The following is a 21,934-nucleotide window of genomic DNA, read 5'->3' as shown; positions in this document are numbered from 1 at the left end:
CAGACACAGCATTCCTCTAGAACTGACCAAAGGAAAACTCTGACCTTTACAGGCGGTATAGTCCATATTCCCCAACATCCCATTTTGTCTTGCATCTGAGGCAGTATACTGAGTTCCAGCTGTTTTCCCTCAAGTATCAAACATTACAGAGACCAAAAAAAATCCACCCTCTCTAGCAGCAGTGAGTGACACCATGAGGCTGAAACAATCTATCCCTTGTAAACCAAATCAGAGCTCCTATTTTCAAGCTAGATCCAGTGCCCAATATAGTATTTCCTCTGTTTTATCCTGCTTAAAATCTTGTGTGTGAGAGTGTGGGAAAGGGGGAGAAAAAGAAGAAAAAGTGGGTCTCTCTTTGCTTTTACCGCACAGAAATGCCACTGTATACAATACATTCCAAGGAGCATTCCAGCTGGAAATCTGCAAAGATGGTATCCCTCACTCTGCCTTCATGTATAGCCCTGACTAATTCATCACATTCCCAACATCTAGCTCAGCAGTCTCAAAAGGAACTTCCTGTCAGTGAACTTCAGGTCAATTGAGTATCTATATTGGAATGTGCCATTATTTTCTGGTCATGTTTTAAAGCCTGACAAAACAGACCTTACCTAATAATTACTTTTACAAAACACATAAGCCTTGAGCTAACTATAGCAGCCATGACAGGACTGATACTATGGACTTCCTCAGTCTGATTTATCCAAGCAATCTCCTAAAATTATAATTTTATGTTTTCTGCTGGTGTAATCACCTTTGCATGCTAGCAGATCAGCATTTCTTTTGTGGGGCAGTTTTTGGCAATTGCAAACCCCCATGCTATTCATGAGGATCCTAACTCCCAAGAACAGGATGGAGGGGTGGTTCATAGACCTGTAAAAGGAGAGAGAAGGCAGAAATGTCCCATTCTGTGAGCTTCATACTACTCATAGTACTATGGATTTTATTACTGAGGAGCCTTGTCATACACACAGAACAATTCAATCCAATTAATACCAGTAAAAAATATAGTCTTCCTCAATTCTTCCAATGCCTCCAATGATTTTTGAGTTCTACAACAGCAATCAGTCCATGTTTTTAAAAAGAGGACAACTATTTTCCTAAAAGAAGTCCACTGAACTCTTAAGCCAATAAAATATGCTGCTAGATATTGAGCTGTGTTTTACCCAGACACTGGATGTATGTAGATATAGACTGTCCATATCTGAGAAATAATGAGCTAATTAATTTCACATCTTGCAATCAAATGAATGGGTATTATTTGCTATTAGATTTATTTCTGTGGCCTGTATGTGTGTTAACTAACAGAAAATGTTATCGTTTATCTAAACATCTACATAGGATTTCCAAGAATTCTATAGTGCCTTCTATATACTTGTAGTTGCATATACATTATTATTAGGGAGCCAAAGTTCAGTAAATATGTCTTAGATTAGTAACAAAGCCCATGGTGAGAAAAAATAAAATGGGTTCTAGACAGGGGAGAACAGATGGGCAGGCATTGCCTCCTCCTCTGTGACTGATCCTGGCTGGGTGAAGGTGGGGGACAGATATTGCCACCTTCTCAACTCCTGATCCTGGCCAGGTGAAGGGGGGCAGGCATTGCCACCAGCTCTGCTACTGATTCCAGCCAGGTGATGGCAGGGGGTTGGCACTGTCACCTGCCCCACCCCTGATCCCTGCTGGGTGAAGTCAGGGGGCAGGCATTGCTACCTGCTCCGCTCCTGATCCCAGCTGGGTGAAGGTGGGGGTGGGCATTGCCACCTGCTCCACTCCTGATCCCAGTTGGGTGAAGGCGGCGGGAAGGCATTGCCACCTACTCCACTCCTGATCCCTGCTGGGTGAAGTTGGGGGTTGGGCTTTACCACCTGCTCCACTCCTGATGCCAGCTTGAGTAAGGTGTGTGTGGGGGAGTGGGCATTGCCACCTGCTCCGCTCCTGATCGCAGCTGGGTGAAGGCAGGTGCGGGCATTGCCAACTGCTCCATGCCTGATCTCAGGCTGGGTTTCCTGCCATAGCGTGCTTTTGGAGGGACGGGCTGCTGCTTCTGGGTTCCCCTCCATGGCAGCGCCCTCTGGAGGCACACTAGGGTAGGAAGTGAGTTGTCTGGAACATGCTTAGCCTTTAATATAGTAGGATAAGAGGACAGATTACAATTAGTAATGAATGACAGGATATGACACATTTATCAAGGAAACATTCTGGATTCTTATTTGATTAAAGTATTTGTCAATGTGACCACAAAAGTTGGATGCAATGAATGCATTTTGTGTGTGTGTGTGTGTGTGTGTGTGTGTGTGTGTGTGGGCTGGTGTGGGAGAGATTTCACACATCAAGTCTTTCAACTCAAGAGACAAAGATCTACCCCAACACTCTCTGTACTGACTAAGGCAGCAATATAGGAAATATACAATATCTGCTTCCTATTCAATGCTTTTTCTTGTCAGAAAAAGGGCATTTTACAGGATATTGTGTTGTAGCTTACCTACTCAGAGTATTACAAACACAACAGTTCTGAATACTTTGCTTTGACATGCACGTGACTAATCTGTTGCAATATATTTCAGCATCTCTAACAGCACAATGACACGTGTCCATCACACATAAATATTTGTCTCTAAAAGAATTCTATGAAAAAAAAATTATTGGATATTCAAAGGAATAAAACAGATTTGTGCCACTGGAACAGGGACATCTTGAATCTCATCCATGATTCCACGAGGTCTCCCTCCCCCAAGCCTGTAATGCCTAAAGTCTTAATTATTTTGGCTAACGCTGGATGCAGAAATTCTGTAGCGAATGCTTCAGTGTTTCATCTCTAGTTTCTATGGCAACATTACATCAGATTGCAGACAGCTGGCTCCACAGTTTTAAACCATAACAAATTGACCAAGCCAATTCAAAAAATTATGCTTGCTTTAAAGTGACAGCACACCATTCAGCAGCAAGTGGAATACAGCGAGACTAGCAGAGGCCACTTTTTGGCAAATGTGCTAAGGCGAGGTCTCTTTCTCAGCTTCTTTTGGAACAACTGCACATCTCTGACACATCAGCAATGCTCTAATACTAGAGAAAAGTGGGCCAGTTTGGGTCATTCTATTACACAACTGCATGAGGGATCTCATGGGAACAGGAACAAAACAGCATCTGCAGATAACAAATACATACAGTAAACTGAAACAACCTTTCCTCGGATGGTCAAAAAACTCTAAAACCCAGCTGTTACTGCTGCTTTGGCAGTACTTAGCCTGTGCTTCCAACAAAAACAAGTGTGACTATAAGTCAGAATTGTGCCTGTTCCTAATATGCCCTCTAATATCTCCTCTCAAACAGTTGCACACCCTTCAGTTTTCTCTTCTTACTGTAATCACCAAATTGCCTAAGTTTCCACAAAGCTCATTTTTAATAATTCTCAACAGTAGAAAAGAGTTTTTACAACTAAAGGAACTCAGCTTTATCAAAGCAAAAGAGAAGATCTACTTGTATCTCTTGTTCCTATTTTCTTTAGTAATTTTTTATATGTCAAATTAATTAGGTACAAGACAGGCGAATTCACATTTAATATAGCAACTACCTCTTCAACACTCAGCTAGGTTAGTTTCAGTGCCCATCACCATTACACTATTTAGCCATCAGATGGCACATAATACAGATGCAGACACACCTCAGGTCTGTTATTGTTATATAAGCAATTGTTATAGAACTGTTCAAGTAAAGAAAAAATATACTGTATACTTTGCTTGACATAGAAATATATTTCAAATATGACTTTACACTCAAAGAACCTAATCCCCAAGCAGATATATAGTTTTAGTCTTAATTCAGTGTCTTAATGTGGGAAACCCTGTATGTGAATGAAGCAGGGACAGGTATGAATTGTCATAATAACATCAGCATCAGTAGTATCAATTCTATTGTTTCCAATAAGTAGTCAGATGTACCAAAGTAGTGAGTTTTGCTATGGCAAAATGCCTATTTGGCAACTAATCTATCAAGCATCTTAAGACAAACATATCATCTCTATTTTCCATCTAATTTCTACTACAGGCTAAAGCTTGTGTGACTTGGTGCTATGGCAATGATGGCCGTTGCACACAGAAGCAATAACACACATCCTCTTATGTCACGGCAGGACCCTTTGCCAACTTACAATGGTGGCAGAAGGCACCTGTGATTGTATTCCTGCACTGTGGATCTTATGTCTCACTGTGGTTAAGTGGCTAGGTACACATCAGACTTTGCTGGTTCAAATCCCACTGCTGCCATGAGCTCAGCAGGGGCCTTGGCTAAGCTACTCCTCTCATCCCCAGCTCCCCAGCTGTATTGTGGGGATAATAATAACACTGACTTTGTTCACCACTCTGAGTGGGGTACTAATCTCCCTAGAAGAGCCAAATATAAGCACCGTTATTAGTACTATTATTATCTTTATAAATAACTGAGCTAGAACATTCCAGAATATTCCCATGTTTCTTCTTTTATTCATTTCTTCTACCTTTCCTTCACTTTAAAACAAGGTTAACAACAGTACATTCACACACACTTAAATAACCCAAGCCCATCCTGATTTTTTACAAAAGTCCTAAACCTGGGGAATTTCAGGGACAAAAGTACAGAAAAGAATCCATAAAACCTGAGAACGGTTAAAAAGAATGAGAAAAACCAGCATGCTGTGACAAAGTTAAATACAACCCTCGGAAGTTTTCTCCTTCCTCCTCCTCTCCTCTGAACACGGCCACATGCTTGATGACTTACCAGTTTTGGCATTTAGTAGGCTTAGCACTGTGTTCTCAATAATCCTCCCTGGAGTGTTGCAAGTTCCCTTTCTCAGCTTTGTAACTCTTAAGTTTTAGATTTGAAACACTTCTTCAGAACTATATTGGAATTCTACCCCTTGCACAAAATGCCTGTTTTCAGGAGCCACATTACCAGATGTATGACTGGCTCCAATTTCCGCTACTTGGTATGTATGTACAGGGAGAAAAGAGAGAAAAAAAGTCAAAGGATCAATTGGCTGCTGTGCTGACACAATTATCTCCTCCCTCACCCTCAGTTCCTCTCTAACTGCATAACTTGCAAGAAAGGCAGGAGTCGTCAGCTCTAAGCAAATCTGTCCCCCACTAGGGAAAAAAGAGTGTGTTGTACATGGGAAACAATTCTTAGTTTCATTGACAGAGGCTTACTGACCTCTTGTTGACCCCCCCCCCCAGTTTCTTAATTACTGCCAATGGAATTTCAGTGAAAGACAAATGGGAGGAGGGGAGAGGAAAAGGGCGAGTAAGCCATCAACCACTAATGTCATCACAATGACAAGGGGAAGAAGCACTACGAAATATATCAATTCTCCAGATCATATTTTAGCTCTCTTAACTGCAAGTAAATATTGAGACACATTTTGGAAGAAATGCTTCTCACATGTAATGTTTTAAATTTCATTAGAACTTGTGAGCATCATGTTCTTCGTATGTTTAACATGTTTAAAAAGTTTTATTACCTATATTTTGAATTGTAATGCTCTAACCCATTGCTCTTAATTATTTCCAGACCTGGAATACCAAGAACTGTAATATAACATCACTCATGACATGAAGAGCCAAAGTTATGATTTACAGTGTCAAGGCTAGAATCCTGAACAGCAGCCCAAGACAACTAAGTACCAGGGAACAAAAAGGAACAAGTCAAAAAACAGAGCTAGGGGTGAGCCCCCCCCCGCCCAAATTAGGGCATGGACCCAGGTTTTAGGGGTCCCAAAAATCCAGCATCCTTGAAATCCCAGAAAGATTCTTTGACCTGATTCAGCAGTATTAGAGACTCCCACATTTAGCAGGCCATTATTCCCTACAGTGAAAACTATCCAGGGGTTTGGGGGGAGCATTTTTCAAGCAAACTTAAAATTTGCAGAGAACCTATTCTTGACTGTCAGGTGCCCCCAGCCATTCTCCATTGCTTCCTATGGGGGAAACATTTCCAAGCAGGCATTCAGGCAAAACATCACAGGGGCAAGGCTGCCACTAGTCAGAGGTACATTCCCAAATGCGAGCTCAAGCCTGAGAAAGCCCAAAAGAACCAAACTGAAGCCAGGGAATGGAATCCCCCAAGAATCAAAGGGAAGCAAGGGGACCAAAATCAAACCATATCAAAACAGTGAATTCCACCCAAACCAAACTAAAAGACACTGTTGCAACTTAGATGTTTAAAAACTTTCTTGCAGGACAGTTTCAAAAAGGCTCTCTCCTTCTCAGAGAATCCCAGTCAGCAGAGAAGGAAAACTCCTGCACGGCTTGGCCAGCTACTCTCCCCTTCTTCCTGTCTCTGCTTTACTCCCCCCTCCTCCCCCTCTCGTCTTGAAAAAAAAACAAACCAGGCAGGAATCAGCCAGCCAGAGGCTGAAACCACGTATCCTAGATTTACCCAGATTAACTCAGATTTATCTGGGCTTCTTGATCTACATTCCAGGATCGGATCTGAGATTCTCTAATTTGATCCAGGATAGGCAAATTTAACCGGATTGGCTTAAAACTGGCTTTTTACCCAGTTCCTGCACCCGGATGACACACCCCTAGTCAGTGCCTCTCATCCAGTGAGCTGACTTTGCCTTACTGTCCTGTTGCTGTTCTCAATGTGCATACAAAGAGAAGTAGGAAGTGCAGAGGAGGCACAAGAAAAGAGAGGTAGGGGGTGTGGCACTCTTGGTCTCTATGTATTCACTCTAGCAGCAGATAAAAGGCTGAAAAAGTGATGGCTCTATAGGCACTCATGACAGAGCAGGTGTTAATCCAAGACCCTCCAGGGGTCCCAAGCTATGGGCTGAACACCAGTTTAGGAGAGCAAATTTAAGAGTCTACATACTTCCTATCCTTTTATAAAATCTCAGTTCTATCAATTTACCAAGTTAGGACATCAAAAGTGGTCAGGAAAATATTCAGTCAGGTCACTCTTCTTCACTAAGAATAGCTTGGCGTATGAACATATGTTCTTGTTGTGCACAGGTTGAGAAATTCCTGGAGATTTGGGGGTAAAGCCTGGAGAAGGTGGGAGTTGGGGAGGGACTTCAACAGTTATAATGACATACAGTGCACCCTCCTAAGCAGCCATTTTCTCCAGGGGAACTGGTCTTTGTAGTCTAGAGATCAATTTTAATTCTGGGAGATATCTAGGGCCCCACCTGGAGGTTGGCAGTAACACAGGCTCTTTGACATGTATGCCATCTACCTGCCTGTTATGCTAATATTATTTTAGATTCTGTTCCTTGGACATATGGAGATGCCTTATATATAGTCAGAATATTTGACCATCTAGTACAATACTGTCTACTGAGCTTGGCAAAGTTTCTCTAGGGAACAGAAAGATCTTTCCCAATGCCTACTACTTGAGAGACTTTATTAGAGTTGCCAGGCATTGTACATAAGACCTCCTGCATTCAAACTATGTGCTCTATTATGGAGCCAGGGCCTCATCCTTCTTTCCAAGTCAGCAGCAAGGTCCCTTGATTGGTTAGTCAAGTCTCTAAGTAATAACGCCAAGGCAAAAGAAAGCTGAGACAGACGAGGCCTTATGGTCCCTGCTTAGATCAAAACTTAGTGCACTTATTTTATCTTCAACTTATCTTCAAACCCAGCTGACCATGGTTTATCCTGGGGTTTCCCAACATGATGCCCACTGGCACCATGGTCCCTGCCAGTACTTCCCTAATGCACCAAAGTTTTCCAAAAGTGGGCAGGACCACTGTAAGGCAGGGTTTGTTGTTGGCTTCCCTCATTCAACTGAAAGGGTTTTCCACAGTTGCAATAGCAGATACAGTCATTTGAAGATCACAAGGACTGGTAAGCAAGCAGATGTGTGCTTTCATTCACCCTTCAGGCTTTCCTTCTTTTTATTTCCTCTTCTCTTTCTCCCTTGGCGCCCCCCACCCCCTTTTTCCATTGTTTCTTTTTATTTGCCCTTATGTGATTCTTTTCCAAAGTGAGGAGGAGGGATTGTGTGTTACCTGCACTTCCTGAGGCAGTCATTTTGGGGTTGTCCACCTGTGGAAGCCATTTTGGGGTGGTGCTCACTACCCTCTCAAAATTCCAAAGTTGCTCACAGGGTCGAAAGAGCTGGGGACCCCTAGTCTATGCTTATGTACTCCTGATGACTTGTGTGAAGTTTCACCAGCAGTGTCACCCTAAGCATAGTTATACTCTTCTAGGTCCATTGAAGTCAATAGGTTTAGAAAGGTGTAACTATGCTTAAGATGGCACTGTAAAACATTTAGATGTAAAACCCTGGTTAGTGTGCAAGATATATTGTGATGATTGTGTGTGTGTGTGTGTGTGTGTGTGTTTAAATGTTTGGTGTGATATGGATGAACAGTGCAGGTGAAAGAGGGAAGAGTGAGTGAGATGACTGGTTGATGACTGAGAGTGTGGGTGGAGTGAATGCAGTTTTTAGTTACTGAGCAGAGAGAGAAGATTCAGTCTGGGCAGAGCAGGCAAGCTGTGTGCAGCCTGAAAGTCTCTATACATTACTGAGATAAATATTGAGTCTGGGCAGAGCAGGCAACATGTGTGGAAGCCTGAGGGAATCCTCATTCTAGTTCATTTAGGCAACCCGTGTGGAAGCCTGATCTGTGTGTGTCTGTGACAGAATATTCATCTTGCTTTCTGGTTTTGACAGGCAAACTGTGTGTGTGCCTGAGAGAAAGTCTATGTGTATTTGAGTGAGAGATTAATTTATCTGAAGCAGGCAAACTGTGTGCGCACCTGGGAGAGAAAGTTTATGAAACTCTGTGTGTCTGAGCCTATGTGAGGAAATTTTAAGAACTGAAAACTATCTTTGAAACCATCAAGCTTAAGTACTAGAGTGAAACTGATACAATTCTTGTAAAAATAAACATGTTTTTTGGGGAGGGGGGGTTAATCCCAAAATATCTGTCATTCCTATATATCCCATTCCTATCCTCAGGGCCAAAGAGTCCCACGAAGAAGCCTAATGCTTCAGCACGTTATTAAAAGGGAAATTTAAATAATTTATTTTGGAATATAATTCCTGGTGACAGCGATCTACCCAGTGGGTGTAAGAAGAGGGTTAAAGAAAAAATTTAACTGAAAAAGAAAGGGGCTCGTGACATATATATAACAGACAGCATCTTATTTGTAAGTGCCAGTTAATCTACTGCTTGCCTGTTTTCCCTGTTTGCCTGTTATCCAAGAAAATGATGTCCAGATTTCCCTTGCACTGCAGGGCTTCTGGCAAACCTGCAACCTACATACTGTTGGTCAACTGCAGTAAATGGAAGGTGAAGAGGGTGAAGCTTATAACAAGCCAAGCTGCCTTTGCCTCTTCTTCTTTGGGTTAAGCATCACCAGTCTCTCTCCATTCCCCCTTTTCTGCCTAGCTGCCTCACTGAAATTCTGAAACAAAATAGATCTTTTATAGCTTTGCCCCTATTTTCTGTTGCCTTTTTACTACTGTGACAGATAGAAATAACTTCCAGCTCCATCTTTCCTGAGAAACAGCCAATGAGAGCTGGTGGAATGCTGGGCCAGTAACAGTTGAAAGTCTGTTGGAAGGCAGTTGCTGAGTGAAGAAGGCTCGGAGACTTCTCAAGAAAGGCAGCAGAGAGATAGCTAGCTGTTAATCTATTCTGTTACATAGTAATCATTCGCTATTTAACCACAATATATCTATATGAGTAAAAAAAGCCCGCTGTGGGAAAAAATACAACGGGCTCTAGAAAGGGGAGGGCAAGCAGGCGGGCATTGCCTCCTCCTCCTCTGTGACTGATTCCAGCCGGGTGAAGGTGGGAGGTGGACATTGCCACCTGCTTCACTCCTGATCCAGGCCAGGTGAAGGGGGGGCAGGCATTGCCACCTGCTCTGCTACTGATCTTGGCCGGTTAAAGGGGGCAGGCATTACCTCATGCCCCACTTCTAATCCCAGTTGGTGAAGAGGGAGCGGGCGTTGCCTCCTGCTCTATGCCTCATTCTGGCAGGATGAAGGGGGATGGGCATTGCCACCTGCTCTGATCCTGGGCGGGTGATGGGCATTGCTTCCTGCTCTGCACCTCATCCCAGCCGAGTGAATGCAGGAGGTGAGCATTGCTGCCTGCTCCGCTTCTGATCCCGGCCGGGTGAAGAGGGGTTGGTCATTCCCTCCTGCTCCATGCTTAATCCCGGCAGAGTGAAGAGAAGGCAGGCATTGCCTCCTGCTCTGCACCTGATTCCATCCAGGTGAAGGATGGCAGGTTGAAGTGGGAGTGGGCATTTCCACCTGCTCTGCTCCTGAACCAAGCTGGATGAAGGGGGAGCAGGCATTTCCTCCTGCTTCAAGCCTGATCTCAGCCATGTGAATGTGGGGGGGCAGGCACTGCCACCTGCTCCACACCTGATCCTAGCTGGGTAAAGGTGGTGGGAGGGCATAGCCACCTGCTCCACTCCTGATCGCAGCTGGGTGAAGGCAGGGGGCAGGCATTGCCTTCTGCTCCGCTCCTGATCCCAGCTGGGTGTAGTGGGCATGGGAACTGCCACCTGCTCCATGCCTAATCCCAGCTGGGTGAAAGTGGGGGGCGGGCATTGCCACCTGCTCCACTCCTGATCCCAGCTGGGTGAAGAGGGAGCAAGTATTGCCACCTGCTCTGTGTCTGATCCTGGCCTGGGGTTCCCATTGTGGCATGCCTTCTGGAGGGATGGGCTGCCTCATCTGGGCTTTCCTCTACGGCAGCGCCTTCTGGAGGCACACCATGGTAGGGACTGATTTGTCAGGAACACGGTTTGCCTTTTATATAGTAGGATGTTTTAAAATCATTCGCTCCAGTGTTCTATGTTGTAAATAAAATTTCTTGTTTCTGTTTTATCCCTGGCTGGCTGGAAGTTGTTGGCTGAGAGGAAATAAAACACATACACTCAAACTCAAACACTCTGGTCATGATAAATGGGCTAAGTTTAAATAAATGGTGGCAGTGTATTAGGGAAAATTAACTCTGAGTTCCCTTTCCCCAATAGCACTGGGCAGTAGCTGGGTGAAGGACAGTAAATATAAGGAATGGACTGCCTGTCTGGTGGAGCCTCTGGAAATAGGAGAGTGGGCACTCTGTGTGGATTTGGGTCAGGGCTCTCTTCCTGATAAACAGACGTTAGACAGGTCATATATTGTGACTCCCCTTAATCTCTTGCAAAGCCCCAAACCTGAGAAGGGTGGTTTACGGTAGATGGCAATGTGAAGGGGGTCACAACTACCTTTTAGATTTCCCCTTATTATAGGCAGAAGCACATTCCTGCCTTATGAGTCACTACTAGCATGGGGTATAGTGGTACGCAGAGAAAGCAAGGGAGGGAATATTTTGAAAGCACCATGCAGCAGCAAGACTTTCTGTTGATTTAGGCCAGACCAATGGATGGAGATGGCTCTAGCTGATTACCTCTCTCTGAATAGAGACAAAGGTCATGCTGCTTTGTTGCTCTTCCTGGATCTATCTGCAGCCTCTGACACAGTAGACCATGCCATCCTGTTGAGACATTTGGAGGCAGAAGTAGGTATTAGCATGTGTGTCTCAGACTGGTTTAAATTATTCCTCATGGGATGGACTCAAAGAGTTGCTAGTAGAGACCAGCTATCCTCAGTGTGGGAATTTTCCCAGTGTGGGAAGGGAGCAGTAGGTTAAAAGCAGCTATTACACACAGGGAATGAAGGAGGATTATGTGGTAATGTGTTATGAGGGAATATAGAACATGTTAATAAAGCTTCACCATTCTGTCTAATCATCTCATATCTGAAGAACAGTCAGGGTTGGCTCTGCACAAATGTGATCTGAACATATTAGTAAATTCCAATTCCATTTCTGCAAGTCCTGTTCTCCCATCACCATCTGACAAACTGGTGGCATGATATTAAGCATGCCCTTAGCACAAGCTGCTCAATTTCTGGTGGATAGCAATTAAAGCGCATCTCGGTTTGAATTTGGGCCATAACCTAGCACATAGGTGAGGAAGCTCTCTGAACTGTGTTGCCAAAAGTAAAACTAGACAATGAACTGAATATCCTATCACCCCAAAGTGACAGACAAGCTTCTATATATGCATACAGAGGCACCACTATAAGTAGAAGCATGTACGATATGCACAGATTCACCAACATTTATGCATAGATACATAATAATGTATAGAAAAACATAAGCACATGGACATTGGCAGCATAAAATACAAAATCAGCAAATAACAATACAGTACTAAAAACAGCTGCACATGTATTGCACTTCCCGTTCAGCCCAAACAAATCCATGGGATAAGATGGGATAAGAAGTTTTAGATGGATACAGAGTCAGGGGGATACAACCCTCCCATTGCAAAAGGCCAGTTTAGACAGTTTGGATGGCTCACCTGCGTCAATCACCATATACCTGGTGGAACATCTCTGTCTTGTAGGCCTGATGGAAAGATAACAAATCCAAATGGGCCCGGGTTGCTGCAGATAGAGTTTCACCAGGTTGGTGTCAGGGCCGAGAAAGCCTGGCCCTGGCTGAGGCAAGGCAAACCTCCTTGGGGCCGGAGACCACAAGTAGATGTTTGTCTGCTGAACAAAGCTGCCCCAGGGAACATATGGTGACAGGTGGTACCAAAGGTATGCTGGTCACAGTCCAATAAGAGTCTTAAAGGTTAAAACCAAAACCTTGAAACTGATCTGGAATTGCACTGGGAGCAGTGCCGCTGGTGCAAAACTGGTGTTATATGTGACTGGAATGAGGTCTTGGTCAGGACAAATGCTGCTGCATTCTGGACCAGTTGCAGCTTCTGAGGGAGGCCCAAGGACATTCCAGCATAGAGTGAGTTACAGTAGTCTAACCTGGAGGTGACCATTGCGTGGTTCATCAGAGCTAGGTTATCGGTCGAGAGGTAGGGAGCAAGTTGCTTGGTCTGATGAAGATAAAAGAATGCAGACCTGGCAACTGCTGTGACCTAGGCCTCCATTGTCAGGAAGGCATCCAGGATCACACTCAAACTCCTCACTGCCAGCATAGGCACCAGAGGCACCCCATCAAGGGTTGCAGATGAATCCCAGAACCTGTCAGCCCATGACACAGGTGCAGGACCTCTGTTTTTGTGGGATTCAATTTCAGTCCACTGTTTTAACCAAATAGTCACAGCCTCCAAAGCACTGGTCAGAATGTCCAGGGCAGAATCCATCCATCCATCCATCCATCCATCCATCCATCCATCCATCCATCCATCCATCCATCCATCCATCCATCCATCCATCCATCCATCCATCCATCCATCCATCCATCAACAGATATAGTTGGGTGTCATCAGCATATTGATGACAACCCAAGCCGAAACTCCATACCAGCTGGGCGAGGGGGTGCATGTAGATGTTAAATAACACTGGGGAGAGTACTGCCCCCCTGAGGAACACCACACACTAAGGGGTGGCGCAGTAGCAATTAGTGAAAACCATGAACTCCTCCCTGATTGAGAGCTCTCTGTAAATCTTTGAAGGAGGCATTTAACAGACTTCTGCTCAAAAAAACCTTCATTGGTTAGGGATGAGGTGGCCAATTATAGGCCAATCTTCAATTCGGCTTTTCTAGGGAAGATGATGAGCCCCGTGATGCAGAGTGGTAAGCTACAATACTGCAGCCCAAGCTCTACTCACGACCTGAGTTCGATCCTGGTGGAAGCCAGGTCCAGGTAGCCAGCTCAAGGTTGACTCAGCCTTCCATCCTTCAGAGGTCAGTAAAATGAGTAAACAGTTTCCTGAGGGTAAAGTGTAGATGACTCAGAAAGGCAATGGCAAACCACCCCATAAAAAGTCTGCCAAGAAAACATCGTGATGCGATGTCCCCCCATGGGTCTGTAATGACTTGGTGCTTGCACAGGGGACTACCTTTACCTTTTAGGGAAGATGATACAATGTCAATTCAATTCAGAATACCTTTATTGGCATAACAACGTGAACATGCAGAGTCAGCAAGAAGACAAAACCACCATTACCTGAATATTTAAACCAATCTTTTCCTCTTGGATGCACAACAGAGGAATTTAGCCAGAGACTCAATGGCCTCATGGTTTTGGGTGAATAATAGGAGAAAAGTCTTACTAACATCAGATTGTCCTTCATGATTTTGCAGAAGAGGTTCTAAATACACAGCACGGATGTCACAATAAAATAAACAATACAGAATAACATGTTCAGTACTTTCTACCTCCCTCAGACCACAGGCACAAAGCCTAGTGGAGTATGGGATTTTCTTAAACCTCCTGTACAATACGGCAGAAGAACGTTAAACAGAGCTAACATGAATGCTCTATGAAAGTAAGGGGAAGTTAGACACAAGAAATACTCTGCCAAGGAACCATTGGGAAAGGTTCCCCATCTCAAAGGGGAGCATCTGCTGGAGGCAAGGCTTCTCAGTTCTTGTGTCTCAATATCTATGAGTCTTTGTTTAATAGAAGCAAATGCGGACCTCTCACTAAGGTAAACTAGTTCATCCAGACTAAGCCCGATTAGAGCGATTTCCCCCCCTATATCAGCTAGCCAAGTAGATGACCGGTAATCGGTTAGCATGTGTGCAATGAGGCTATTGGGGCTGCTTCTAAAGTACAGCTACAACCAAAATTTAATTGTTAAGATCCATGCCTTTGTCTCCAAACGTCTTTGGTTGGTCTCCAAGCATATAGCCGCATAGGGCACACACACTGGCACCCCTAAAATTTTCCTTAGAAAATTAGATTGTATTCGTTCTACTGCTTTATTAAAAGCTGTGATCCAGATTGGAATGCCATAGAGCAATTTAGTACTAATTTTATGACTGAACACTCTTAAGGGCTGCAGGTACATATTGATTTCCCTTAGTATAAACGAAGTAGAATTCACAGAATTTATCATTTCTTTTTTGTGGGTTACCCAACTAGCTCTATAATGGAAATGAATTCCTAGGCATCTAAAGCTCTTAACCTGTTCAATCACTCTCCCTCTTATAATCCATTTAACAGGTTTCCAGGATTTCCTGAAAGCCATGATTTTAGACTTCTCAAAATTTAGTCAATTTATTCATTTCGCAATAATCACCCAATCTTAATTGGGTGGAATTTGTCCTGTAGAGTGCCACTCAGTCTTTAAAAGACAGACAGACAGACAGACCACTCTGTCTTGGTTCTGAACTGGTGCTCTGAGGCTATGGTCAGGTGGCCAAGGCAGAACAAATTGAAGCTGAAATCAAACAAGATGGAGGTAATGTTTGTTGGGAAGGCTGATATTTTAGAGGGATCAAATCCAGTTGTCCTGGATGGAGTGAAGTTGGCTTTTTCAGAGCAGGTTAAGAGCCTGGGGGTGCTCATGGACCCTGCATTGCTATTTGAAAAGCAGATGGGCTTTTCAAATAGCGAATAAAGGAGCACCCTTTATTAGCTGCATCTGGTGCACCATCTCTCTTGCTATTTATTTTATTTATTAAACCTGCAAGTGGGCACAGAGAGGATCACAATAATTAAGATACATAAAAGATAAAACACTGGTAGCATAAAATAATTCACAGTTCGTTAAAACATCCTAAATCCTATCTTCAGGCATTGGGGCCCATGAGACAGGGTGGCCAACTATCGAATGAATAACAAAATCAAGAGAGCCCCCCCCGCTTGGTAGGAGGCCAGTTGTGTAATTCGCCTGCCTCAACCACCATAAGCCTGGGAGAACATCTCCATCTTACAGGCCCAGTGGAACGATAACAGATCCCACTGAGTCTGAGTTTCCACAGACACAGAGTTCCACCAGGTTGATGCCAGGGCTGAAAAAGCCTTGGCCCTGTTCGAGGCAAGGTGAACCTTCTTGGGGCCAGGGATCACCAGTAGATGTTTATCTGCTGAATGGACCACCCTCCTGGGAATACAGGGTGAGAGGCGGTCCTGCAGGTACCTAGACTCGGCTGATGTAGCCATACTGATCCATGCTTCTGTAACCTCATGGTTGGATTACTGCAACACACTCTATGTGGGACTGCCCCTAAAGACAACCTGAAAACTACTACTAGTACAGATTGCAGCAACCTGACTATTATCAGGGGTTAGCTGCCAGGAACATATGTTATCCATTTTGAAACAACTACATTGGCTGCCAGTTTGTTTCCAAGTTCAATTCAAAGTGCTGTTCATGATCCTTAAAGCCCTTCATGAACTAGGACCCTCATATTTGAAGGACTGTCTCCTTTCATATGTCCCAGTGCACCAATAACAATCTTCTGGCAGCCATTTGCTGGTGGCCCCACCACTTTTGATGCCAAAAGTGGCTTCAATCAAAGCACAGGCTCTTCCTATTGTGGCCCTTGCTCTGTAGAATGGGCTTCCTGAGGATGTAACTGCTGCTCCCTCCTTGGAGATATTCAGGAAGCTTGCTCATCTGCCAGGGCTTTTGAGCAGGTGTGACGGGCAGGCATCTTTTAAGTGGGGGAGGGATTCCCCTCCCCCAAAATATTGGTTTTAATTTGGAGATATTTCAATCATTTTGTAAACCTCCTTGAACTATGTGGAAAGGTGGGGTTCAAAGGCAAGGGTTAAAAACTAAGAAAATCATTACAATCAAGCAAATATAAAGTTCCTTAAAGTTATATACTTCAACCAATGTGATCTAACTTTAGGCATAATCTTCTGCACATAGGAAAAAAATACCCTAAATGTTGATTTGATGGTTTATTCTTGCAGGGGTCACTTATACTGGTAATGCATGATACATGGTTGTGGGGGTCACTTATGCCAGTAATGCATGGGACATTGTCACGAGAGGCGGACTGTCAGAACAATAGAAGGGTTAGGAATGAAGCATGAACTTGTTTTGGACAATCCCACTGAACCAAAATGGTTTATAACATCCTAGGCCATGGAATAATTCTTAACCTAGGCTAGGTCCAAAGATTTTTTCTAAAAAAAAATGGGAATCCAGCATCTCCACCAAATCCTAAAAGGGCATGTCAAGTCTCTTCTGAAGCATCCCATTTTTTTTATTCCAGAAAAGTCTATATAGCACATTGGCTTTTAGTCAAAAATAATGAGAAGTTAAAATACAAAGCAACAGGATATTGTTCTTGAATTTAAAGCGCACATTTTAAAATAGCATAAATTTAAATACACTGAAAAAACTACACCTCTGAAGATGCCAGCCACAGCTGCTGGCGAAACGTCAGGAACTACAATGCCAAGACCACGGCAATACAGCCCGGAAAACCCACAACAACCATGAAAAAACAACATGTTTGCTTCTTAACCTAATGCTGAATCAATTGCAATGGTTCAAATTAAGAGCTGCTGAAATATATCAGGCATCCTACTTCTAAGCCTGTGATAGCTCCCTGCAGAGAGGACAGGCTCAGGGCTTTAATATAAATGAGTATTGATGAAGGGGAAATACTTTCAAACATTAACCCCTCTTGATGTCTCATCTTGCTGAGGTCCAAACAACTCTGGGGGAACCTTTTTTTTTTGTGAGAACTCAGGAGAAAATAGTTGCTGTAAAAACAACTGAGATACTATTGGAAAGAAAGAAAAGGGCTAGACATTACTGCTGGAGTATTCCAGTATCCAGGACCGTACATGGTGGGTTCTAACTATGGCATATAAGGAAGGAAATGTAAGATACTTTATTCTCCAAGTCACAACTGTTTCAATAGAAAAATCCTCTGAAGAGGCCTAACGAGAACAGCCCCTCATTCTAACTACCAAAAGAACATTCAGATTTACTACAAGTGTGTATGTGTATCAGGCAGGGGGATGGGCGGGAAGCAAACATTCAAGCCTCATACAGGAACATAAGCTTGATATCAGAAAGGGATGGACATGACTGGAATGGTAAAGTCATTAATAATAATGCACACTTACTAAGTATGAAATGGACACACAACAATGAGAAGATTAAATGTTAATCTGCATACATCTGGTATAAACTCAACACAGCTGCTGATTTAGCATATTAAAAAAGAATAAATTGGACTCTCTAAACTGAGCTGAGAATTAACAGCATAATGACAACAGAGGGCAGCCTTTCTACAGACACGGAGGACAAAGCACCTTGTACTTTGCTAATTATTTTTGTACTTTGGCTCAGCAAGGGATTGGATGTCTCAATTTGCCATTAGAAACAAGTGTAAATGACAGGAGGTTGAGAGGAAGGAGCAAGATCAATATAAATTAAATCTTTTCAGCATGACACAGGCCAGCTAGCAGCAGGTTTTTTTAAAAAAATGGGATGTTCAGCTATATGTATGCAAATCAGTTTATTTTTTTCTTATTAAAAACATGCACAAACACACACAAATTCATCATATAAATTCTATTCAGTGGATGGCACCTATTCTCTTTATTTGCATGTTATTAATGTACAGAGAGCCATGAGAAACTAATTGTCCCTCACCTCTATCTAGTAACTGTTAGCAGGTATCTTTTAAACGTATTCTAACAAGAAACATTATTTAAAACAGATGGGGTGAATGTAATTTGTGACATTTCAAATAAGACATATACATCAAAATGACATGCTTTGAAATAGCTGTATCGATTTATACTTTAAAATTAGATAGTTGATCATAGAATCTGACCTATGTGCACACGAATACATATCACACACACGCACATTCCAGGTAGATGCTCTAAAAAGGCATGGTTTAGACAGAACACCAACCCATTATTTAGTACTTGGTGAACTGAGGTCTGCTCAACAGGACAAATACTGTTTGCCAAACCAGAAAACTTCCCCCAATATAAACGAAATATTTCCTCAACCACTCAAAGGCAGTTATCCATCCACTACTTAAAAAAAAAATCATCCCTACAGAAAAATGATGTGGCCAATTATCAATCACCGAGTCTCTAATCTGCCTTTTCTGGGAAAAGTGACTGAGAGAGCAGTAGCAGAGTAACTCCTTCTTGGATAACTGTTGTGTTCTGGACCTATTTCAGTCTGGTTTCAGGCTGGGCTATGGGACAGAGACAGCCCTGGTGGCCTTAGTTGATAACCTCCATCTGAATGTAGACAAGGCCGTGCTTCTTTGTCGCTCCTACTGGATCTATCTGCAGCCTTTGGTACAGTGGATTATGCTATCTCTATCCAAATCCCCTGTTGATGTAACTGAAGTTTTGAGGCACTGCCTGACTGATGTGGTCAAATGGTTGAAAGAGAACAAACTGAAACTGAACCTAGACAAGACAGAAGTGACGCTGGTTGGGAAGTTGGAGATCCTGAAAAACACTGTTCTTCCTATTTTCAGTTGGATTCAACTGACCCATGTTGACTTGGTTAAGAGCCTAGGGGTTCTACCAGATCTAGCACTGCTGTTGGAGAAGCAAATGTAATGCTTCACTAAAGGTGATCTGAGCAGGGCAGTCTGCAGGCACCATCCTTCAAATGGGCAAAATCAACAACTGTTTGTACATATGCATTCTCTGTTGCAGTCCCCACCTTACAAAATGACCTGCCTGATGAGGTCAGGAAGGCTCCGACTCTCCTGGTTTTCTGCAAATTATGCAAAACTGCATTATTCAGGAGGGATTTTTTTACACAGTATAGGACTACATTGTAATGAAATGTTTTTCAGAAAATTATTTGGTGAAAGGATCGGGATTGTGGTCTACACTACAGTGTCTCGTATGTAGCATCTCTTGCTATAAGTATGATCTTCGTAATGTTTTGCATCTAAATAGTTTGGACTTTGTTTCTGCTTCTTAATGTGGCTTTTTAAAACATTTGTTACTGTGAGTTTAAATGCAAGCCTCTAAGGAAGAAAGGGGGGGACTGGATGGGTGGAGTCTGCTCTTATTGGATGGTAGCTATACCCTAGGAGGTGGAGTTACCTGCAGTTTTTAGTCAGTGCCTTTGTACATCTCTGAGAGAGGTTATTCTAACTAAATGAGGCAATTCCTGTGGATGCTTGAATGGGGTTTTATCCTGGCTAAGCCAGGCAAACTGTGTGGAAGCCTGAGAGCCAATTCTGTCGAAGTCAGGCAAACAGTGTGCACACCTGGGTCAGCATGTGTATATCTGACAAAAAGATTAATCTATCTAGGTCAGGAAAGCTGTGTAGAAAGGCCTGAGTGAATCTTTATCTGTGCAGATGAGATGAGATGAAAGTTTATTCTGTGCGGAAAATTAATCCCTGTGACTGAGTCTGTGAATAAATCTTTAAGAAGATATAATTATTTTTGAAACTACTAAGTTTAAGAATTATTCTTACCGACTCTGCAACTATTATACTTATGTATTTATAAATAAATTCAACTTTTAAGGGAAAAATATCCTTTTCTTATCTTACAATCACCCTTACATGCTTACCATACTGTTAATCTACTATCTATAATAAGTCTTCCTATATTACCAATTGAACTGAGGAGGTCTAAGGCAAAAACCTTTGGTGGCAGCAAAAACCTTTTAAGGGAATTAAGGAGGCAGCAATATACAGGTCATGCAAACAAAAAAGGGAAGGTGTTCTTGAGATAAGAGCCTAGGTAAAGAAGAGAACACCAGAAGCTCTGTGTGAGTGGAAATAAAAAATGTATTGGTTGTGACCAGAGCCATCCTGAGGTATAACTTTAAGGTAACATAAGGAAGAGCTGAACTGAAGGCCCAAAGGCAACGGTTATTTTTTTTTTAAAAAAGCCACTGAGATCCACATAAGGAGGGTTCACACTTTTACCAAAGAAACATTATGAGTGATTCCGCACACGTTGGATAATGCACTTCCAATCCTCTTTATAGATCATTTGGAACGGATTTTTTTGTGTGTGGAACAAAAAATCCACCTCAAACAATTGATAAAGTGCATTGAAAGTGCATAATCCAACGTGTGCAGAATCAGCCTATATCTGAAATTACGAGGAAGGTGCTTTTGAATTTCAAATTTCGTAAAACAACTCTTTTCTCTGGGGTAACCATCTTCAGCAGTGATTGAGCAAGCAGAGGTGGAACAGCTACAGGGATTCCTGAAGGAGGTCTCAGTCCTAGATCCCTTTCAGTCTGGATTCCGCCTGGGACATGGGATGGAGAAATTGCTGGTTGCCCTCATGAACAATCTTTGCAGACACCTGGATCGGGGTGGATTGGTGCTGCTGATATTATTGGACCTGTCTTCAGCGTTTGATACGGTTGATTACGGTTGATTACGAACTTTTGACTCACCACCTCGCCGATGTGGGGATATGAGGGACTGCCTTACAGTGGCTTGTCTCTTTTTTCCACAGTCGGAGACAGGGGGTGGCACTTGGGGAGAAATTGTCTAACCGCCACCCTGTAGTATGCGGTGTCCCACAGGGGGCAATACTTTCTCCATTGCTGTTTAACATCTATATGCACCCCCTCACCTAACTGGTGCGAAGTTTTGGACTTGGGCATCATCAATATGCAGCCCTGGAGCATCCTTTTGAAACCATGACTTGGTGGTTGAAACAGAGTCGACTGAAATTAAATCCCACAAACATGGAGGTCCTTACTTGAGCCATGGGTGTTTTTGTACTGGACCCCGGCTCCCGCCCCTCAATGGGGCGCCTCTTGCGCCGGTTCCAATGGTTAAGACCCTGGGGGTGATCTTAGATGTCTCCTTGAAAACGGAGGCATAGATCACAGCAGTTGCCAGGTCCTCTTTCCTCCATCTATGATGGACTAGGTAGCTTGTCCCTTACCATGCGACTTAACTATAATGATCCAGGCAATGGTCACCTCTAGATTGGACTACTGTAACTCGCTCTACACGGGGCTGCCCCGACACTGATCTGGAGATTACAACTGGTCCAAAATGCAGTGGCACATGTTATTGTGAGAGCGCCAAGCAGAGCGCATATAACACCTATACTGCGCCAGCTGCATTGACTGCTAGTGGAGTACTGGATCAGATTTAAGGTCTTAGTATTAACCCATAAAGACCTATGCGGAGTGGGACCAGCTTAACTGTGGGACCGCCTCTCCCCATATGTACCCTGGATGATGCTCC

The 21,934-nt window shown here is 43.3% G+C and overlaps 1 protein-coding gene across 1 annotated transcript in view; it reads right to left on the bottom strand.

Moving 5' to 3' along the window:
* SASH1 (SAM and SH3 domain containing 1) overlaps positions 1–21,934 on the bottom strand; it is a 189,981-nt gene that overhangs the window by 56,550 nt on the left and 111,497 nt on the right. The gene's annotated exons all lie outside the window — the stretch shown is intronic.

This window comes from Eublepharis macularius, chromosome 1 (genome assembly GCF_028583425.1).
Source record: "Eublepharis macularius isolate TG4126 chromosome 1, MPM_Emac_v1.0, whole genome shotgun sequence".
NCBI classification, from domain to species: Eukaryota; Metazoa; Chordata; class Lepidosauria; order Squamata; family Eublepharidae; genus Eublepharis; species Eublepharis macularius.
The sequence above is the reverse complement of the archived record's forward strand: the minus strand, read 5'-3'. Positions and strand labels throughout refer to the sequence as shown.